At 43.7% G+C, this 23,097-nt stretch overlaps 1 long non-coding RNA gene across 1 annotated transcript; it reads right to left on the bottom strand.

Moving 5' to 3' along the window:
- Positions 1-4,272: 4,272 nt before the first annotated feature.
- On the bottom strand, positions 4,273-19,264 carry LOC124285610. The gene is made up of 4 exons (XR_006900851.1): positions 19,199-19,264; positions 16,346-16,391; positions 8,007-8,104; positions 4,273-4,372 (listed from the first exon to the last, which is right to left on the bottom strand). It is a non-coding gene; the product is annotated as an uncharacterized LOC124285610 (long non-coding RNA).
- Positions 19,265-23,097: the final 3,833 nt, after the last annotated feature.

Genomic DNA, 23,097 nt, shown 5'->3' with positions numbered 1-23,097 from the left:
GACACGTGGGCGTGGCTATTTCAGAATGAAATGTACCAGGGATTACCACCTGTCAATCACTTGGCTGACGTCATAAACTTTCAGTGGCCGTGAAAGACCTTCTCAGCCTGCTCTTTACTGTTATTGAATTGTTTAACACAGTGAGATTTGACCATGGAAGACCCAATTTAAAACAGGCTCGGAAATGCAAATCTAGTTTTAGATATGTAACATAATATAGACATGACTGTTTCATTAATGACTGGGTGTGTTCTGTCTCGTCGGTGAGTGTTATTGTAGGTTGTGTAAGGGATACCCAGCTCGCCAGTTTCAGATTTGAAATATTACAGCAAATGTCTCCGTGCGGTTGACTTACGCTTGACTTTCAACACAAATACATGTTTTTCGACTTTATTTTTATCTTTACTTTGCGTGCGTGTGTGTCCCTTTGTGAGTGAGTGAGTTGGTAGGTGAGTGAGTTGGTGAGTGATCGAGTGAATGAGTAAGTGTGTGTTGTTGTTTTTTGTTATTACACCCATTTTAGTATTATGCCAGTAATAGCACGACCAGGCTTTCAAGGCTCAGCGTGGAATTGAACCCTAAAAAGATTAACACTTACCCCACTGTGTTTATCGGAGAATGTATTGCATATGATATTCATCAAATGTATATACACACACCTCACACACGTGTCTGTATACACGTTTCTCACACACCACCTGTCTATACACACACCTCACACACCACCTGTCTGTATACACATTTCTCACACACCATCTGTATGTACACACAACTCACACACCACCTGTCTGTATACACATTTCTCACACACAACCTGTCTATACACACACCTCACACACAACCTGTCTATACACACACCTCAGACACACACCTCACACAACCTGTCTATACACACACCTCACACACCACCAGTCTGTATACACATTTCTCACACAATACCTGTCTATACACACCTCACACACCACCTTTCTATACACACACCTCACATACCACCTGTCTATACACACACCTCACACACCACCTGTCTACATACACACCTCACACACCCTGTCTATACACACACCTCACACACCACCTGTCTCTATACACATTTCACACACACAACCTGTCTATAAACACACCTCACACACCACCTGTATATACACAAATCTCACACCATCTGCCTGTACACACATCTCACACACCACCTTCCTGTATACACATCTCACACACCACCTGCCTGTATATTCACACACTACACACTCACACACACCACCTGCCTGTACACACACCTCACACACCTGTATACATCTGCCTGTACACACACATCTCACACACCACCTTCCTCCTGTATACACATCTCACACACCATCTGCCTGTATAAACACCTCACACACCACCTGTCTATATACACACCTCAAACACACCACCTGTCCGTAGACACATCTCACACACCACCTGTATATACACACATCTCACACCATCTGCCTGTACACACATCTCACACACCACCTGCCTGTATACACATCTCACACACCATCTGCCTGTACACACATCTCACACACCATCTGCCTGTACACACATCTCACACACCACCTGCCTGTACACACATCTCACACACCATCTGCCTGTACACACACCATCTGCCTGTACACATCACACACCATCTGCCTGTACACACATCTCACACACCACCTGCCTGTATACACATCTCACACACCATCTGCCTGTACACACATCTCACACACCATCTGCCTGTACACACATCTCACACACCATCTGTCTGCCTGTATACACATCTCACACACCATCTGCCTGTACACACATACACACATCTCACACACATCTCACACACCATCTGCCTGTATACACATCTCACACACCATCTGCCTGTACACACATCTCACACACCACCTGCCTGTACACACATCTCACACACCATCTGCCTGTACACACATCTCACACACCATCTGCCTGTACACACATCTCACACACCACCTGCCTGTATACACATCTCACACACCATCTGCCTGTACACACATCTCACACACCATCTGTCTGTACACACATCTCACACACCACCTGCCTGTACACACATCTCACACACCACCTGCCTGTATACACATCTCACACACACCACCTGTATACACATCTCACACACCCTGTACACACATCTCACACACCATCTGTCTGTACACACATCTCACACACCACCTGCCTGTATACACATCTCACACACCACCTGCCTGTACACACATCTCACACACCACCTGCCTGTACACACACCTGCCTGTATATACACACATCACACACACCATCTGTACCTCTCACACACCACCTGCCTGTATACACATCACACACCACCTGCCTGTACACACATCTCACACACCATCTGCCTGTACACACATCTCACACACACCACCTGTACACACATCTCACACACCTGCCTGTACACACACCTGCCTGTACACACATCTCACAACACCTGCCTGTACACACATCTCACAACACCTGCCTGTACACACATCACACACCACCTGCCTGTACACACATCTCACACGCCACCTGCCTGTACACACATCTCACACAGCACCTGTATATACACACATCTCACATATACATTATCTGCAAGGAATATGACGGGGGAGCATCCTGCAGGCATTCCCCTTATTTCCTTCACTGTACATATCACACCCGTGCTCCTCAACATAAGGACTCTCCGCTGGTGTTCATAAGCGCACTTTGTGGCCGGAATGCTTAAGGGGTTTCGTGAACAATCAACACAAAAAATGCTCTCGTTACGCTGAAATTGAAGACCCTAATGAGGATTTCCTTCCGAATATAAGTGTAATGCAATATTCAAATTACATCAAACTGACTTTTGTAATAAAACAACATATATAATTACACCGCCGTGGGTCAAATGCTATTGTATGGTGGCACAATGAGCTCGTATTCTTGCGCAGAGTAAACAAGCCTTCACCAGGCATTCATAACGATAAATATTCATAAATTTCAGTTCTCCTCGCATTATGCCAGCATATCACCAGGTAAAGCAAGCCAGCACAAAGGGGATATATTACTAGTATTCATATGATAATAATGTAATGACCCCCCAGGGGACTCGTTCGACGCTCGTGTCACGACATAGTCCGTAACAATGGGGACTAAGACATGAAAATTACAAGTCAGTTTGAAAATTAATTATATCTCCGTAGAGACTTCATTGATTAAGTGCCTTTCGGCATGCAAAGATATAAAGACATGGGTATACCTTACAGCGATAAACACGTTGACAACACGATTGACCCGGTTAAAGTTCTGTGATTCTTTGTACTTGTTGTTATAATTCCTCACACCGGCGTTATGACACTAATTTATGTTACATAAATTAAAGATGTGATTCAATAGGTTTCGGGACCCAGCCCAGCACTGCGACGTAGCGATCACGCGTGGAGGAGACAGGTGGGGCAAGAAATTGTACCCTAAGTTCGGTGGGGTTGCTGGATACTGTTCAAGCGACACAATGGTTCTCAGTCATAAATAAGTACATTTTTGACGCGGGTTGACAAAGGAATGTATGCCAATATACTCTTGACTTAATTACCTTCGGCTAATGTTACAAAGCTCAAAATATAACTATTAATTCCACCCGCTTAAATCCAGCCAGCTTATAATAGGAGTCAAGTATCCTCCCAACCCTCATAATTTTAGTCGAAAGAAAATAACACACGGCGGTTAATATGGCGGTTAATCCACTTTTGGCGGCCATCTTGAGAAATTATTTCTTCTGCTTCCATAACATGTGATCTTGTTCTTAAAGTATTAACCGCTTGAATATTGGTTATGTGGAAACTAGGATTTGTAGATTTTTGTATTTTGAACATGGGGCTATTATCGAAATGTATATGCTTCAGGTTGTGTTTGATTTAGAACGTGATAACTCTATTAGGCGGAAAGGAAGTTGGATTTTCAGACTTTCCTTATTATTGCAGCAAATACAGGGCAACAACAGACAGATGTATGGTAAAATGAACGGTAAAACGTTTGAAATGTATACTTCCTCAACTTATGTAGGTATAAAGTCTTACGGATGAGAACAAATGACATTTACCTATCAACCATAGGGGAAAACGTCACACAAGCGCTGCCAGCCAAAACAGCTGAGCCATACGCTCCATATATATATATATGTGTGTGTGTGTGTATATGAGTCAATGAATCTATGCATATTCCAGGTGCTCTCCTGGTATCCGAATCTGCTTTTTTTGTCTTTCCCTGTCTTGATTTGTCTTGCCTTGTCTTTCCCTGTCTTGCCTTGTCTTGCTTTTCCTTACTGTGTGTTTGTTGTTTAACGCCGCACTCAGCAATATCCCAGCTATATGGCGGTGGTCTCTAAATAATCGACACTATACCAGACAATCAAGTGATCAACAGCAGGAGCATATCGATCTACGCAGCTGGGATACGATGACATGTGTCAACCAAGTCGATCCCATTAGTCGCCTCTTACGACAAGCATGGGTTGCTGGAGACTCTAACCCGGATCTTCACGGATATTTTCATGAGTAAGTGAGTGAATGATTGAAAGTGATTTTCCGACGCTTGTGCCATTACTCCAGTCTATAACGACGAAGGAGGAAGCCAAAAGAGGGTGTCAAACACCAAGTGCCCGTATGGGGAATCGAACCCAAGTGTTTGGTATGGCGAGCCAACACGTTCACCACACGACTACACTAACGCCCTTTTTCACTTTACCTTCCCTCTCACTTAGTATCGTTTTAACAGTACAGTATCAAGTTTTGAATTCTATATCAATAAACATGCCAGAAAACCATCGGAGAATTTAATTGCTGTTCATAGAATAATAGACATTCGCTGCTTGCGCTGAAATAAGGTCAATCAGATGTTCAAGGTCGCTGAACTTTCCTTCAAACCTAACACGCCAACAGCGCGTCTACCTGCACAATATCACTTTCCAAATGTTGGTTGTATTAATTGTCAAAAATGGAAAACCAAACGTTTGAAGCCATTGCTTGTATCAGGTATATTTATTGCAGAACATAACGATATCGCTATCCCAGCACAGATACCCGATTTGGCGAGTCAAAACAATATGAGCGCTTACATGAATGTCAGATGAAAAAATGAGGATATTATTTAACATTAATGTGAAACATAATATGAGCACTGCATACTGGTATACCACACACGACTAATATCTGACAATGCTACCGTATTTATTGTGAACATTAAAATCTCGGAGAAGAGTCAAGCGTTCTGATTTTATACGAAATCAAGGGTAAAAGAAGCCTTTTTGACATAGAATATACGTTTAAACAAAACTTAAAAACCACCTATTCTTTATATTTTTATATTTTGAGCTACATGAGACTTACCTCATTTTGGATAAATGTTTAGATACGTGATGAAACGTTGGTACGGGAACACAGAGAACTGTAACAAATATCGCATAGAAGAATCGATTCGGTTTCTGTATGATATGAGTTTATGACTTCGTAAACAAAAACAAATGCATTTCATCGGAAGAAAGTACTGGATACGTTTGTCATCGAATTCCAAATGCGTAAACCGATGCTCACCATGTTAATCACTGGATTGTTTGGTCCAGACCTGATATCCCAGACCATTGTTAAACGGGTGTAATGTTTTGTGTGTGCGACATTAAACGTTTAACAAGTAGCCTGTACTTGTCACGTGACTGTAGTTTCCCGAGCGGCAATTACACATTTCTTATAATGCATGGCGTCAGAAATTGCGCGAAACTCTGGCATTTTAACATTCATCGTCAACTGTTTGTTTCATTAAATGAAATATACTACAGGATACATTAATGACGTTTAGTGATTCCTAGTATATCCGTTGGTCCAGAAACCCAGTTGGGTGAGTGAGTGATGTCGGTGTAACGCCGTGTTTCATTTACATCGTGGTGGGTGAGTGAGTGAGTATTGCTTTACGCCGCTTTTAGCAATATTCCGTCAATATCACGACGGGGACACCTGAAATGGGCTTCACACATTGTGCCCATGTGGGGAATTGAACCCCGATCTTCAGCGTCACGAGCTAATGCTTTAACCACTAGGCTACCCCTCGTGGTGTCTCAGTTTCGTGTGGAATGAAAACCCCAAAATGATGCAGGCCTTAAACTGTTACCACTTTGATGAAATCTACACAGGTATGACATAAACAAAACCACACACAAAACCAAGAACACCTAAATTCAGATTTACGAGATCAGCTTCCTGGCAAACCAAAGGGGAGTAACTTAATTTACAGCGCCCAGCAATGTTTTCGGAAGAATAACGCGTTCATCTTCTGTTACAGTAGGGACCGCCTCCGTGGTGTAGTGGTTAGAGCGTCCGCCCGGAGAGCGGAAGGTCGAGGGTTCGATCCCCTGCTGCGCCATACCAAAAGACGTTAAAATATGGTACTTGTTGGTCCCTGCCTGGCGCGGCGGCAATGGGTACAACAAGGACTGGTCGGCTCGGAGTCAGTATAATGTGTCTGAGTGTCACTGCGGCATGGTATCTCAGTGAGCTAGCACTATAAAACCAGCTTCAGTCTGGGGTAGTACAAGCAGCCACACATACACACGCATGCACGTCGTCATATGAGCGAAATATTCTCAAGCACGACGTTACACCCAATTTCACCTCACCTCACCTTCTGTTACAGTAACTATGGTAACTACAGTAACTACGGTAACAGGTAAGTATGGATATTATACGCGGAGAAATGATGTATGCTTGATGCAGCAACTGAGGGGCGTATGATACCTCGAAATACGATCGGGATAGGGATGTGAAGTGTCCAGTTCCAGTAACTCTACTGCTACAGAGACATCCGATAGACATGTTTACAACCTCTGACTGTAAGCAATGCCGGCTGGGTTGTATTTGTGGGGCGGTCTCAAATATAAAGAAGAAATGATATATCATTTCGCTATTCATTAACAATCAGTTTATACGGGTGTCACGAGGGTCGGCTGTACACATTCCTGTCCCTGTATTGTGGGTCGGATTGGGTTCACGCGCAGAACAATAAATTGCTTATCCAAGCGGAGATTTTTTTCTAGAATATGTACAGGGAATATGTTTTCTCCTGTCATTTCATACGCTCGTGAAACGTTTGTCGTCTCCAGGTGTAACATTTACTATGAAACCTACCCTTATCAGCTGTGACAATCGCGAAGTATAGGTACATGTGTGGTTATACTCATAGGTAAAAGTAACGCTCATCAGGCTCCTGTTTATCATATTTGCAGAAGCACCCTGAAGTATAGTCTGAGATTTCAAAGAATGATGGTCTATTTTTTAATAATAATTGCATTTATATAGCGCATCATTCACTAATAAATGCTCTGTGCGCTTGTTGTTGTTGTTTGGTTGAATGTATCGGAGATTTATAATAGTATGGTATATAATTGGGTAGAAGAAGTCTCCCCTTCTTAGGAAAACACTGCTGTTATATTCACCCTAACTGTTGTTCTTGGGGTCACACTTTCACAGTAAAGTATAGATTCTAGGTATGTTCCCCCTCCACACCTTTGTGATAACTCTTCTGAGTTCCTCTCCACAATAGTTTTGTTTTGAGCCCGATTCACGAGCGAGAGTATTTCTGTGTCAGGCTGACGTGACGTGAATTGACGTGTCTTTCGAAACGCAACTGTAGTGGCGGATAGGTCCAGGTATTCCTAAGCGAGTGAGTTACGTTTTACGCCGCACTCACCAATATTCCAGCTATATGGCGGCGGTCTGTAAGTAATCGGATCTGGACCAGACAATCCAGTGATCAACAGCATTAGCATCGATCTACGCAAATGGGATATGATGACATATGTCAACCAATTGCAAGTTAGCCAGCCTGACCACCCGATCCCGGCGTGTCAGCTAATTGTTATAGGGAACCTGAAAAGATGCACGACGTTTTTTGGTTGTTGTTGTTGTTTTTTCTGTGGCGTCTTAATTACTTGAATAGTAAGCATTCAATAAAGACATTTGACTCACACGTTTACCGCTTTGGTGAAACCACGAACAGGGGCATGGTGTTGACAAACTCAGCAACATAAACGAGATTCGAATGCTCCATCACAGGATTCTGGTGTCTGAAAGGGACGCAACTCAACACAGTACTGCACGGGCAGACCTGGACGACACACGTGTCCAAAGGTATGTTTTTTTAAATGGTATGAAGATAACATACACTGGAAAAAAGACATTCAGTCCGCTAGAGAAGTTTGAAAATACAGGACCTCCAAGGTTTGGCTTAAATTTGCTACCCCAAGATCCCCGCATCAAAATGTAATAAAGCTATTCTAACCCACCCTGATATTCATGATAGTTGATTGCTATGTTTTAGTTCAACAGGAATAAAAGCTGTTGTCCTGATGCATCGCTTCCTGTTTACTCGGGGCGGTGTGGTAGCCTACTGGATAAAGCGTTCGTTCGTAACCACGAGGGCCCGGGTTCGATTCCTCACATAGATACAATGTGTGAAGCCCATTTCTGGTGTGCCGCGCGGATATGTTGCTGGAATATTACTATAAGCGGCTTTAAATGCAACTCACTCCTGCTTACTCGAACTCAATCAACTCGAGATATATCGTTATGATGATGCCATGCTATGTTCAATACACCATCTGTGACGCAATATCTCGATATTACAAATCTTGAATCATTTTTCACATCCCGGGAACTTCGAGTTAACATACTATACTAGTATATACTAAATCTCGACACAATACGCGAAACTGCCTCGGTCTATAATACATTCATATTCTTCATTAAGTACTCATTTTCTAGTTTTTAAAGGTTATCGTTTTCACCTGATAGGGCTGTGCCAGACATTGGATTTATTTTTGTGGGTAGGTTGTAACATTTTATTGTTCATTAAAAACTTTGTTCGTAAAGTGCCATAGTGTAGTCCCCTCTGACATTGAGACATAAAACGAAACAACTTCAGATAGACGTTCCTTTTCGCGCATCTATGTTTCTCAACCGAGAGATGGTTTAGTTTCCTGCGCACACCTCATAAATGTCTCAAATCAGAAATAGCTTTTCTTTTTCTACAATCGCTCTCTGCCACAGCTAGAAACTTTACAAACTAGATTATCTTAAGAAAAAAACTCTCAGCGAATCTAACAAACACTGAATTGTTATTAAATTGGGAATGAAAATACTCGTTTACAACATTGATTAGAGAGCCATCATCGCGAAGTAAACTTTGTTAGGGAATAGATAGCCGATGGTGTCTATTTGTATACATTTATGTGTGTCGAGGCTTAAGACTTTAATCCCCAACAACAAAGGTTTTCTACCCAACCTGAGTATCACATTGTCGTGGATATCACTGCAGCTGAATTACAGGTGATACCAGGGGGTGGGGGTTACTGGAAAAGTACCAATGATTCAAGTAAACCTCTCAACAGGTTCAAATGGTAGAATTGGTACAATGAGTAGTTGTAATGTACTACTGTGGTTACAGGGGTAGTTGGTAGTGGAAGGGGATAGTTGGTAGTGGAAGGGGAGAGTTGGGATAGTTGGTAGTGGAAGGGGATAGTTGGTAGTGGAAGGGAGAGTTGGAAGTGGAAGTTGGAAGGGAGAGCTGGTAGTGGAAGGGATAGTTGGTAGTGGAAGGGGATAGTTGGTAGTGGAAGGGGATAGTTGGTAGTGGAAGGGGAGAGTTGGTAGTGGAAGGGGATAGTTGGTAGTGGAAGGGGATAGTTGGTAGTGGAAGGGGAGAGTTGGTAGTGGAAGGGGAGAGTTGGTAGTGGAAGGGGAGAGTTGGTAGGGGAGAGTTGGTAGTGGAAGGGGATAGTTGGTAGTGGAAGGGATAGTTGGTAGTGGAAGGGAGAGTTGGTAGTGGAAGGGATAGTTGGTAGTGCAAGGGATAGTTGGTAGTGGAAGGGGAGAGTTGGTAGTGCAAGGGGATAGTTGGTAGTGGAAGGGGATAGTTGGTAGTGGAAGGGGAGAGTTGGTAGTGGAAGGGGATAGTTGGTAGTGGAAGGGGATAGTTGGTAGTGAAAGGGGAGAGTTGGTAGTGCAAGGGGAGAGTTGGTAGTGGAAGGGGAGAGTTGGTAGTGGAAGGGGATAGTTGGTAGTGAAAGGGGATAGTTGGTAGTGGAAGGGGAGAGTTGGTAGTGCAAGGGGATAGTTGGTAGTGAAAGCGGAGAGTTGGTAGTGCAAGGAGAGAGTTGGTAGTGGAAGGGGATAGTTGGTAGTGGAAGGGGATAGTTAGTAGTGAAAGGGGATATTTGGTAGTGGAAGGGGTAGTTGGTAGTGGAAGGGGATAGTTGGTAATGGAAGGGGATAGTTTGTAGTGGAAGGGGAGAGTTGGTAGTGAAAGGGGATAGTTGGTAGTGGAAGGGATAGTTGGTAGTGAAGGGGATAGTTGGTAGTGGAAGGGTAGTTGGTAGTGGAAGGGGACAGTAATGGAAGGATAGTTAGTAGTGGAAGGGGATAGTTGGTACAGTGAAAGGGATAGTTGGTAGTGGAAGACTACAGGATAGTTGGTAGTGAAAGGGGATAGTTAGCTGTGGAGCTGTGAAAAGGGATGGTATACACATATACAGCAGGATAGGTATAGCTGGAGCTGTGGTGGGATGGAGTATAAGGTGCTGGATGGTGGTATGGGTATAGGCTGGAGCTGTGGTGGAATAGTATAGGCTGCTGGAGCTGTGGTGGGAGGTATGGTATAGGCACTGGAGACTGTGGTGGGACAGGTATAGGCTGCTAAGCTGTGGTGGGAAGAGTATAGGTGCTGGACGGGTATATGCAGCTGGAGCTGTGGTAGGATAGGTATAGGCTGCTGGAGCTGTGGTGGGAAGTATAGGCTGCTGGAGCTGTGGTGGGATGGGTATAGGCAGCTGGGAGCTGGTGGGATAGGTATAAGGTATATGCAGCTGGAGCTGGAGCTGATAGGCTGCTGGTAGGATGGGTATAGGCTGCTGGAGCTGTGGTGGGATGGGTATAGGCTGCTGGAGCTGTGGTGGGATGGGTATAGGCTGCTGGAGCTGTGGTGGGATGGGTATAGGCTGCTGCAGCTGTGTGTGGAGGATGGGTATAGGCTGCTGGAGACTGTGGTGGGATGGGTATAGGCTGCTGGGCTGTGGTGTGTATAGAGGGATATGGGTATAGGCAGCTGGAGCTGTGGTGGGATAGGTATAGGCTGCTGGAGCTGTGGTGGGATGGGTATGGGATATAGTATAGGCTGCTGGAGCTGTGGTGGGATAGGTATAGGCTGCTGGAGCTGGTGGCTGTGTATAGGCTGCTGGAGCTGTGGTGGGATGGGTATAGGCTGGAGCTGGAGCTGTGGTGGGATAGGTAGGTATAGGCTGCTGGAGCTGTGGTGGGATGGTATAGGCTGCTGGAGCTGTGGTGGGATGTATAAGGTATAGGCTGCTGGAGCTGTGGTGGGATGGTGGTATAGGCTGCTATGAAGCTGTGGTGGGATGGGTATGCTGGAGCTGTGGTGGTATGGAGTATAGGCTGCTGGAGCTGTGGTGGGATGGTGCATAGGCAGCTGGAGCTGGGTATAGGCTGCTGGAGGAGCTGTGGTGGTATGGGTATAGGCTGCTGGAGCTGTGGTGGGATAGGTATAGGCTGCTGGAGCTGTGGTGGGATGGGTATAGGCTGCTGGAGCTGTGGTGGGATGGGTATAGGCTGCTGGGATGGGATGGTATAGGCTGCTGGAGCTGTGGTGGGATGGATAGGTATAGAGCTGCTGGAGCTGTGATGGGTATAGGCTGCTGGAGCTGTGGTGGGATAGGTATAGGCTGCTGGAGCTGTGGTGGGATGGGTATAGGCTGCTGGAGCTGTGGTGGGATGGGTATAGGCTGCTGGAGCTGTGAAGGGATGGGTATAGGCTGGATCGATATAGGCTGTGGTGGGATGGGTATAGGCTGCTGGAGCTGTGTGGTGGGATAGTATAGGCTGCTGGAGCTGTGGTGGGATGGGTATAGGCTGCTGGAGCTGTGGTGGGATGGGTATAGGCTGCTGGAGCTGTGGTGGGATGGGTATAGGCTGCTGGAGCTGTGGTGGGATGGGTATAGGCTGCTGGAGCTGTGGTGGGATGGGTATAGGCTGCTGGAGCTGTGGTGGGATGGGTATAGGCTGCTGGAGCTGTGGTGGGATGGGTATAGGCTGCTGGAGCTGTGAGGTGGGATGGGTATAGGCTGCTGAACTGTGGTGGGATGGGTATAGGCTGCTGGAGCTGTGGTGCTGTGGTGGGATGGGTATAGGCAGCTGGAGCTGTGGTATAGGTATAGGTAGCTGGGAGCTTCAGCTGTGGTGGGATGGGTATAGGCTGCTGGAGCTGTGGTGGGATGGGTATAGGCTGCTGGAGCTGCTGGGATGGGTATAGGCTGTGGAGATGGGTATATGGGTATAGGCTGGCTGCTGGAGCTGTGGTGGGATGGGTATAGGCTGCTGGAGCTGTGGTGGGATAAGGTATGCTGTTTGGAGCTGTGGTGGGAGGATGGGTATAGGCTGCTGGAGCTGTGGTGGGATAGGTATAGGCTGCTGCTGGACCTGTGGTAGGTATGGGGTATAGGCTGCCAGCTGTGGTGGGATGGGTATAGGCTGCTGGAGTTGTAGGTGTAGAAGAGGGATGAGTATAGGCAGTATAGGAGGAGGTGTGTGGTAGGATGGGTATATATAGGCTGCTGGAGCTGTGGTGGGATGGGTATAGGCTGCTGGAGCTGTGGTGGGGATGAGTATAGGCTGCTGGAGCTGTGGTGGGATGGGTATAGGCAGCTGGAGCTGTGGTGGGATGGGTATATAGCTGCTGCTAGGTGTGTAGGCAGGGATGGGTATAGGCTGCTGGAACTGTGGTAGGATGGGTATAGGCTGCTGGAGCTGTGGTAGGATGGGTATAGGCTGCTGGAGCTGTGGTGGGATGGGTATAGGCTGCTGGAGCTGAAGAAGGAGGGAGTATAGGCTGCTTGAGCTTGCTGGAGCTGTGGTAGGATGGGTATAGGCTGCTGGAGCTGTGGTGGGATGGGTATAGGCTGCTGGAGCTGTGGTGGGATGGGTATAGGCTGCTGGAGCTGTGGTAGGATGGGTATAGGCAGCTGGAGCTGTGGTGGTATGAGTATAGGCTGCTGGAGCTGTGGTAGGATGGGTATAGGCTGCTGGAGCTGTGGTAGGATGGGTATAGGCTGCTGGAGGTGTGGTGGGATGGGTATAGGCAGCTGGAGCTGTGGTATAGGCTGGGATGGGTATAGGCTGTTGGAGCTGTGGTGGTATGGGTATAGGCAGCTGGAGCTGTGGTGGGATGGGTATAGGCAGCTGGAGCTGTGGTAGGATGGGTATAGGCTGCTGGAGCTGTGGTGGGATGGGTATAGGCTGCTGGAGCTGTGGTGGGATGGGTATAGGCTGCTGGAGCTGTGGTGGGATGGGTATAGGCTGCTGGAGCTGTGGTGGGATGGGTATAGGCTGCTGGAGCTGTGGTGGGATGGGTATAGGCTGCTGGAGCTGTGAAGGGGATGGGTATAGGCTGCTTGAAGCTGTGGTAGGATGGGTATAGGCTGCTGGAGCTGTGGTGGGATGGGTATAGGCAGCTGGAGCAGCTGGATGGAGCTGGTGGTGGGATGGGGTATAGGCAGCTGGAGCTGTGGTGGGATGAGTATAGGCAGCTGGAGCTGTGGTGGGATGAGTATAGGCAGCTGGAGCTGTGGTGCAGGATAGTATAAGCAGCTGGAGCTGTGTGGGTGTGATGGAGACTGTGGTGGGAGTATAGGCAGCTGGAGGTGTGTGGTAGGATGGGTATAGGCAGCTGGAGCTGTGGTGGGATGACTCAGTATAGGCAGCTGGAGGTGTGGTAGGCTGCTGGGGATGGAGTATAGGCAGCTGGAGGTGTGGTGGGATGGGTATAGGCTGCTGCAGCTGTGGTGGGATGGGTATAGGCAGCTGGAGCTGTGGTGGGATGAGGTATAGGCTGCTGGAGGTGGGATAGTATAGGCTGCTTGATAGGCTGTGGTGGGATGAGTATAGGCTGCTGGAGCTGTGAATATAGGCTGTTTGAGCTGGAGAAAGGAGAATATGGCTGCTGAATATAGGCTGCTTGGGCTGTGAGTGGACTGAGGGGTGGAATGGAATAGGGTGTGGCTCTATTAAATGCATCACTTCAAGCCTGGAAAAGATATTATTATTATTATTATTTAATTATCATATAAGCAGCCAGGTCAAAATAGCTCGATAAATGTGTTTTTGTCGTTCTTGTTTAATTTTGTTATTGCATGTGAAATAAATCACGACTCTCGTGCCACTTTAATAGACGATTCATATGTCACAATTCTATCTTTAACCAAAAAAACCATTTACATAAAATACAAAAGAAGGAAACAAATGAACTCAATGCCATCATTCACTGGCAACGACAACACGGTCGAGCGTAATGTACGGCAGTATATATATTGAACATTCGATATGACATACCGTAATCGCCGTAATTAGGCTCCCTGTCACACGTGGAGTCTTTGAAGTCATACATAACGAGTTATATCAGTTTTCAGAGATCGAACGATCGGGAACAAAATTAATTTAATCGATAGTATTAAGTCTGTTTTGGTGATAGTTACAGGTAAATCATGATAGTTACAGGTAAATTATTATAGCTACAGGTAAATCATGATAGTTACAGGTAAATCATGATAGTTACAGGTAAATCATGACAGTTACACGTAAATCATGATAGTTACAGGTAAATCATGATAGTTACAGGTAAATCATGACAGTTAAGGTAAATCATGATAGTTACAGGTAAATCATGATAAATCATGATAGTTACAGGTAAATCATGATAGTTACAGGGAAATCATGATAGTTACAGGTAAATCGTGATAGTTACAGGCAAATCATGATAGTTACAGGTAAATCGTGATAATTACAGGCAAATCATGATAGTTACAGGTAAACCATGATAGTTACAGGTAAATTGTGATAGTTACAGGTAAATCATGATAGTTACAGGTAAATCATGATAGTTACAGGCAAATCATGACAGTTACAGGTAAATCATGATAGTTACAGGCAAATCATGACAGTTACAGGTAAATCATGATAGTTACAGGTAAATCATGATAGTTACAGGCAAATCATGACAGTTACAGGTAAATCATGACAGTTACAGGTAAATCATGATAGTTACAGGTAAATCATGATAGTTACAGGTAAATCGTGATGGTTACAGGTAAATCATGATAGTTACAGCTTAATCATACTCCCCTCTGTTCTGCTGTTTCCTGTAACAGTTTTGTATTTTAAACAAGAGAATATGGACAGGTTCATTTTCAGTATTTGTACTAGGGGCTGATAACTCAAAACGTAAATGCTGACTTAGTGGTTACGAATACACAATCAGGGCTCCAGATAAGGGCCGTATCGGCGTATGTAAAACAATTGCACGATACGGTAGGAAATAATTTGGAAAACGTAGCAGATACGCACCACGGCAATGGTGTACGGTCTTAGAATCATTTACAGACGTATTTATCTGAAAAAGTATTGTTTTATTGCATATTGATCTGTTTACACAAGACTAGCAATGTTGTGGTGCATATATGAAACGAAACACAAGATTACTGATACTCCATTAAATTCCATTCAGTACTCTAAATGTAGGCTTAAGGTTTTCGAGTACTCCTATATTGAAAAAATAAGGAGTACATACTCTTGGTGTTCAAAAATTATCTGGAGCCCTGCACAATGCAATACACAGTATGGGTTCGAATCCCGATTGGGACTCAAAATTAGAAGAATTTGTACTTAACAGAGAAAGTGTAATCCAAGATATTTCATATGTGACTTAGAGGTCAGTCAGGGGTGTTTGATATGGCAAATACCGTACTTGATTACTATATGTATCCACGTCCAAGTCTCTCTGCCCTATCTTCCCTACCTCTCCCCAGTCTGCCTTGACTACCCCTCACTGGTCAGTTGAGCCCAGTCACCTCACTGACCACTGCATGGAATTTTAAATTTCTGAAATAGCGTCGTCATTCAGGTGATCATTTATGTACAAGAATTCGCCCAATCCTAATTATAACCAACAAGGACGCCGCGCCGCCTGGTGCTTCATAAAGGCACCATTGTTTTTTTGGTGTAGAGGACAATGCCACCTGTTGACCACAAACACTGGTCTTTGATGTGTCCGCAAAGTAATTTGTACCTGGAAAATGTGACATTTCTGTAAACAGGTAGCGTCGTCCATGAGTGGTCGTGCGATTTTGTAAATTGACCTTAAATTCTAATTTGTATGTTTTAAAGAAGACAACAATGTAAGGGGAAGGTTTAGCTGAGAATGAATTGCACTTGCCGGTACTCCGAGGTTGTTATCGTGCACTTACCTGAGCATTCCTTGGCTTCAAGTTCCATCGCTGGCTACCTCCATACCTGTCGGGAATGATCAAAGGAAAATTAGTAAAAACACGATTCAATTATACACATATTAATATTCGTGGCGACTCTGATGATTTTGTTATGCCTAACTCCCACTGACAGAAATTTGAAATGGGGTTTATTTTTGTTTGTTTGTTGTTTCACGCCGCACTCAGCAATATTCCAGCGGCGGTTTGTAAATAATTGAATCTGAACCAGACAATCCAGTGATCAATTAACAGCATGAGCATCGATCAACACAGTTGGAATACGATGACATGTGTCAAAGAAATAAATCAGTGGGCCCGACCACACGATCCCGTTAGTCACCTCTTACGACAAGCATGGGTTGCTGAAGACCAATTCTAACCCGGATCTTCACGGGTGAAATAGGGTTAATAATGATAGTGAGTGAGTTTAGTTTTACGCCGCTCTAAAAAATATTCCAGCAATATCTTGGCGGGGGACACCAGAAATGGGCTTCATGCCTTGTACCCATGTGGGTAATCGAACCCGGGTCTTCGGCGTGATGAGCTAGAGCTTTAACCACTACCCCACCTCCCTTTAATAATGATCGGTCTGTCGGTAGTGTACCAGATTCTTTCACCACGTGAATGGTCATTGCGCTACATTATAATCCCGATGATGGGATCAGTGCCAGTCAAATTTCATTCTCAACTCCCCGGGGATAATACAATAAATCTCTATACTCCTCTCGTCTAGGTCATGTCGGCCACTGTCAATGTCCGCACGGTGGACTAAGAAATGAAATGCCTATGTATAGTATAGTGGACACTCGGTAATCCGGAGTTACTGTCCTTGCGAAGTTATCAAGAATAGGAGGCAGTGGTGTGAAATATAGGGATGTGCATGCACGTGTGTGTACATGAGCGAGTGTGTGTACATGAGCGAGCGTGTGTGTATGAGCGAGAGTGTGTGTATGAAGGAGTGTATGTGAGCGAGTGCGCGTGTAGAAACGCTGACAAATCCAGACTCCTTTAAACAGTTTTTGATAGTGTCAAGATGTCTTTTGTCATTCACTCAGTTACAATTGTGTACTTGCTATTGTCCGCCATTCGAACACGTCGGATACTTTTCATACAACCATAAAGTTAGACGTTTCCAGTGTGACAAACAACCTTTCCCTAGGGTTGACCACTGTATCCAATGTCCAATGTATCGATATGACCGGTTCGGGCAAACTTATCTTCTGTATGATCAGTATTGGTCCCGTGACAAAATAAATAGTTACAGAACTGCCTTCTTAAAACATCAATAAACCAGTAATAACTACCTTTTCCGATTTTTTGAAATTGAGAAACTTCAAACCTCAAACTTTACCCTCCCTGGATCGGATGGAAAATTACTTGAATTTCGATCATGCTCCTGTGTTGATGAGGAATCTCTATCAAGCTATGAAAAAAACACAGATATCTTTGACCAAACAGTATCTTAACATACAGCATATATAAAATCTTAAACACATCCCGTTCACATCAAATTGTGAATAAAAAAAATAAAGGTCAGAATATAGCCAGTCCCAATTATCCAACGAAACTGTTTTCACTGTAGGTAAAACGCAATTTAGCGGCGAAAAATATGTATAAATGGATCACTCAAAACAGCGATCACACCAGGTGTTCATAATCAAAACAACTGATAATATTTAAGTCTCAAGTACAGCAGGAGCTAAACTGCCTAACCACATCGTATCACACCTGTATGATTGTCGTTGATTGGAACAAAATCCTTTCATTCTAACAGTGGTAATGTGCTTGGAGAAATCTTAAGAGCAATAATCATGGTCGCTGATTGCTGAAAGATTCAATACTCTGAGATCGATGAACAATAAACATTGTTTGCTGATTCTAAAATTACGAAATGATTTGATACGCTGAGATCGTACAACAAACATCATTGTACTCAAGTCATCAAGTTACACTACATCCAACTGTGTTAATTATCTTCCAAACTATCAAAAAGTCTTTTCAACTTTGGCGAAGGGCCCAATGGCGTCTGGAATAATTGACTTCAGTGTGTCCAGCATTATTTAAACCGTATAAACGTCACCGACTTCAAACGGAGGGTAATTAAAGCATACTGCATCGTGCAAAGGTTAACATTTGCCTTTTACCTTGGACATATATCTCAAATCATTGAAATTTTAAATGCGTTAAATTCAACACGTTGTTTCTAACCGTCAGTGTTAGTAATAACGCAATGAGCTCCTAGCCGTCTCATTAGAGCCGCGATGTTTCCGATACGATATAGGAAAAAATGGTTTTCTCTGTCAACTCCAATTCTTTCAGAATACCTCCCTTACCCTATCCCCTTCGTCGCATGACACTCTAAAGGCCTGTGATAGCTGAGAATGTTTGTTAGTAAATGTTATGTTTACCCAATGGGAGTATTTTGGGCGAAAATAGAAAAGAAGCAGAAAATATGAAGCTTTACAAACGCGGGTAAAATATCAATCGCTGAATATGGCATAACTCCCATTCCCCGTTCAAGGGATGGACGCCACGCCATGCATGACGATCATGCTCAAACGTCGTCAAATTACCGTCAAGTATTTCTCGTGTGGGGGTAGCAGAGAAAACCTGGGACCCCGGGGACCGAGGCTTTGTCTAGACACACGGTCATGTGTCAATATTTAAACCCCAGAGGTAAGCGCCCAATTTTTACAAATTTTATGTACACGGGCTAGCGTTCACAAAGGCATCATTTTGTGCCGTGGCGTTGTGTCCACCTTCATCCCGTCGGTCCCAGGTAAGAAGCTGAGGGGTAGAGCCAAGAAAATGAAAATTGCATTCCGAACATACTCCTCGCATGCCAACATCCCCGGCGTTATGCAGTCTTCAGGAGTTAGTCTGGTAATCGGGCCTCGTGTTCTGTCATCTCGCGCATGCGTAGCGATCCATGGATGCCAACAAAGAAGGGAGATAACCCGTACAGTAGGACCAACAAAGATGGACGGCTTGACATGATAAAGGGCCCCGAAAACAAATATTACAATCAAATATAGTGAAATGGGGACTACATAATTCTCGACAATGCTCCCGTTACGAAATACAAAGCTGAAAAGGAAACATACCTCGAAATTCCCGTGTATGCAGGAATTTTCGCTCTAAGTCTCCTGTCAACAAATAATCTCCCGTAATTCTTCATTACTTCTTCAAGCGCTTGTTTTTCAGCGAACCAATATTTGTTTACACTTATCCATGTTTGAAAAGATGCTTAATTAAGAATTTGAATTAAAAAGGAATGCATTTGAATTCAAAAGCGTTTTATTTTTCATTTCAGAGAGCATTTAATCAACAAAGGACATTAAATTCATACGGTGGGTGATGTATTTATAAAAAAAATATAAAACCGTAAAAATTAATACCATACTGTGTAGGTTTGTTTATGAAATGAGTGAGTGAGTGGTCTTTATGGCCGCTTCTATCAACATGACGTCAATATTGGTCTAAGGACTCTTGTTAGATTCCTGACATGGGTACAATATGTGCAGCCCATTTCTGGTGTCCCCCGCGGTAAATATTGCTTAAAGAGGCAAACTCACTCAATCACTCACTCAATCACTCACTCACTTTCACTCACTCACTCACTCAAAACTGCCGATTCTGGAAATATCTAAGACATCGTTTGTTTCCGAACGAGTAAACGAAATGTTCCGACACGTTTTCCGAATGACAAGACTATCCCCTCGTCACCGCTGGGGATGTTCCGATCTTCATTATAGCCCCAGACAATCATCAGTGCGACGTAATTGAAACTGAAGGTAGTATTAATTCAAGTTGAAACGTTCATGTATTTAAACGAGAGCCCTATACCTACTGCTAATTGACGTTTCATCATTTCAACAGCATTGTCACCTTTCGTTGTGAAGAATTGTAATGGTGTTGAAATGTTCACGACTGAGGTCCATAACTGAAGAAACAGAGTGTATATGTGAGAGGATAGGCAGCGTGATTAGGTCAGTCCAGATAAATAGCGGGCAGGTATGTACATCCGTGATGTTAGCTTGTTCATCAGGGGTGTTGTCCGATTTATCTTCCGATTGTTTGACAAGGGGAGATAACTCGTACAAGTCCATAAACTTTCATTAATTCCGCATCTGCCCTCGTATTTCTCCACGTTTATAGAACCAGAATGTGATTGTGACAGATGCTATCGCCGGACAATCTCCGAGCCAATCTTCTCCATTCCAGCACCACGTGCAACTTGAGAACGTGCACGAAAATAGAGGCTCAATATGTTTATTATTAACTTTATCTTCCCAGCTTCGACCACTTTGTGGTGTTTTTACCTTATGATTCACCTTAACGTGGCGATAATTGGGACCGGAGTTCATTAATTGATGTCCCTCATCTATCCAGGATGATTTTCTCGCGCCATTTCCCGCTAAAACGTAAATGCAGTAGATAAGCTTGACGCTGACATTTCAACAACATCTATTGTTCAGGACATATGTAGAATGGCGAAGGTTTTACTGCGTTTTTATCCTGCCACACAAACCCAGACCCAGGTCTGCTTCTGTTGGACTCACCCCTGCCCCTCAACTGCTGAAACATGTAATTAAGGGGGACCAGCGTTCTGCCTAATTAATATCACCGATGTCATACATCCCCCTTCTACCTACTATCGCCCTCAACCGCCTGTGTTTCGCTTCAATGTCTACCTTTATCGACTAGTTATTACTTGCGCCATCTAAAGGTCACAAGTGCGGGTCATCAGAGCTCTGCTGACCAATCCAATGTGATAGCAAGCTTTAAGCGTATTAATCACACATGGTATACAAAGTGGTCAAGCTATAACGATGGGGGCAAGGATGAATTTTATGACGTTAACGCGCTTGCCTGGCTCCAAGCGCTGGCCTGGAGATAAGATGACCATTGTTCCTATGATGGCCGACGGTCAAAATGACTAATGGATGAACGAATCAATGTCCAGCCATTTTACAGTCTGATATAACAAGTATAAAAATGTTCCAGAATCTATAAACTGTTATGCGATATGCGAGGCGCTGTATGGGTGGCAAGATGCCTGCTATATGAAGGCTAGATAAACCAGCAGGGTAAGGGACTGGTTTGTGTCAGAATTTGGGGGAGGGGAAATTTCTTTGAGCGTGAGAAAATGATATACTGGGCGTTTTTCCATCGTCATAAACTTTATTGTTTTATTATCATCAGACGAGGAATATAACCGCTCGCTTTGGAAGAAAACGATCCACGCGCCCACCTTTCATGTGACAAGGATAAATAGCTAAATCTAAAAAACGGTACATATTATTTACTTCTTCCATAATGATTCACAACCGCCTGAGTACTATGTGTGGATCGTTGCATCAAATGATATCTTGTATTATCTAACATTTCAAACATAAACAGTGGCCATGAAATTTTAACGCGAATATAAATACAAATAAAGATTGTTTTAAACATTTGAAGTGGAATGTAAAATGAAACAATTATACGGCATAGGCATCACGATGGATGAGGTTATCCTATGCCTGTGTGAAACAAACAGCGTCTTCACAACAAATAAATTCTTAATGTACAATGCACAAGATAGATTATTTCGAGCACGAATAACGTTTTCGCTCTGCAATTCTGTGTTGTTTTGTTTTTCGCTTGTTGAAATTTTGTGTTAATAAAGTGTAACCTTGTTTAGTCGTAATATTTAATGTTCTTGCCAATTATTGTTAATTTTAACAGGAACTAACGAAATGCTTCTGACAAGCTGGTAATAAAGCGTGCTGTTTGATTTGCAGGTTTTATTTGTGTTTTATTCCTGCGAATTTTACTCAGAACATTAGACTCTGGTTTTACATGGTTGAAATAATTGTGTTAGAAGTTCGGCTTTAAAGGAAGAGCAGATAATCCTATCCAATTTGTCACTCTTTGCGAGTTTGTGTGTGTGTGTGCGTGCGTGCATGCGTGCGGGTTAGAGCATTGTTGCAGCCCTTGCACGGCGTGTTATGTAATGAGGAGTGAAATATACCCCATTGTGATGCAGGCGGGTCCAAACAAGCCTGTGTTCAATCTTATATTTGACTTTATTTCAGGAACTACCAGCATACGTAAATCTGTGTACCCACCACACGTGTGTTAATCAAAATAGAGCCTTTTTATGTTCTTAGATCAGCTAGACATGGATTCGAATGCCAGATTTGCCCCTGAAAGTAAAACATTCAGCATCACACCCGAGTCCTTCCACATGATGGTGGAATATTAGTATTAAATGGCACCAAACCAAAACTAATTCTAGTTCTACTTCAGACATGGAATTGGCACAATATAATATATTAAGATGGGAGAAATGTATTGCATAATAACATATTTTAAAGACAATTGTCATCCTGTCTCATACCCGTACTCGTGGTCATTGTTAGTTTGATTTATATTTTGTTTTATTGATTTTAAAAATGTATTCTGTTATATTTTTCTTTTGTGTTTGTTTTGCTTGTTTGTATAATTCCATCTGTATATGTTCGTTTGCTTGTTTTTTGTTTTGCTTTGCTATGCTATACTTTGCTTTATAAACGTTTTGTCTGTTTTTGCATGGTAATTTAATCATTTTATGGGTTGTTTTTGTTTTGTTGATATTGTTTTTTGATTATATTTTTTATTGTCATATTTTTTATGGGGAGGGGGTTTGGGAATCTGGGGGAGTGCATTTTTTATGGTAGAAAAAAAAAATCTTGGGTGAACTCAAT

This window comes from Haliotis rubra, unplaced genomic scaffold, assembly GCF_003918875.1.
Source record: "Haliotis rubra isolate DU_JTF1 unplaced genomic scaffold, ASM391887v1 Scf11, whole genome shotgun sequence".
In the NCBI taxonomy this organism is placed as follows: domain Eukaryota; kingdom Metazoa; phylum Mollusca; class Gastropoda; order Lepetellida; family Haliotidae; genus Haliotis; species Haliotis rubra.
The sequence above is the reverse complement of the archived record's forward strand: the minus strand, read 5'-3'. Positions and strand labels throughout refer to the sequence as shown.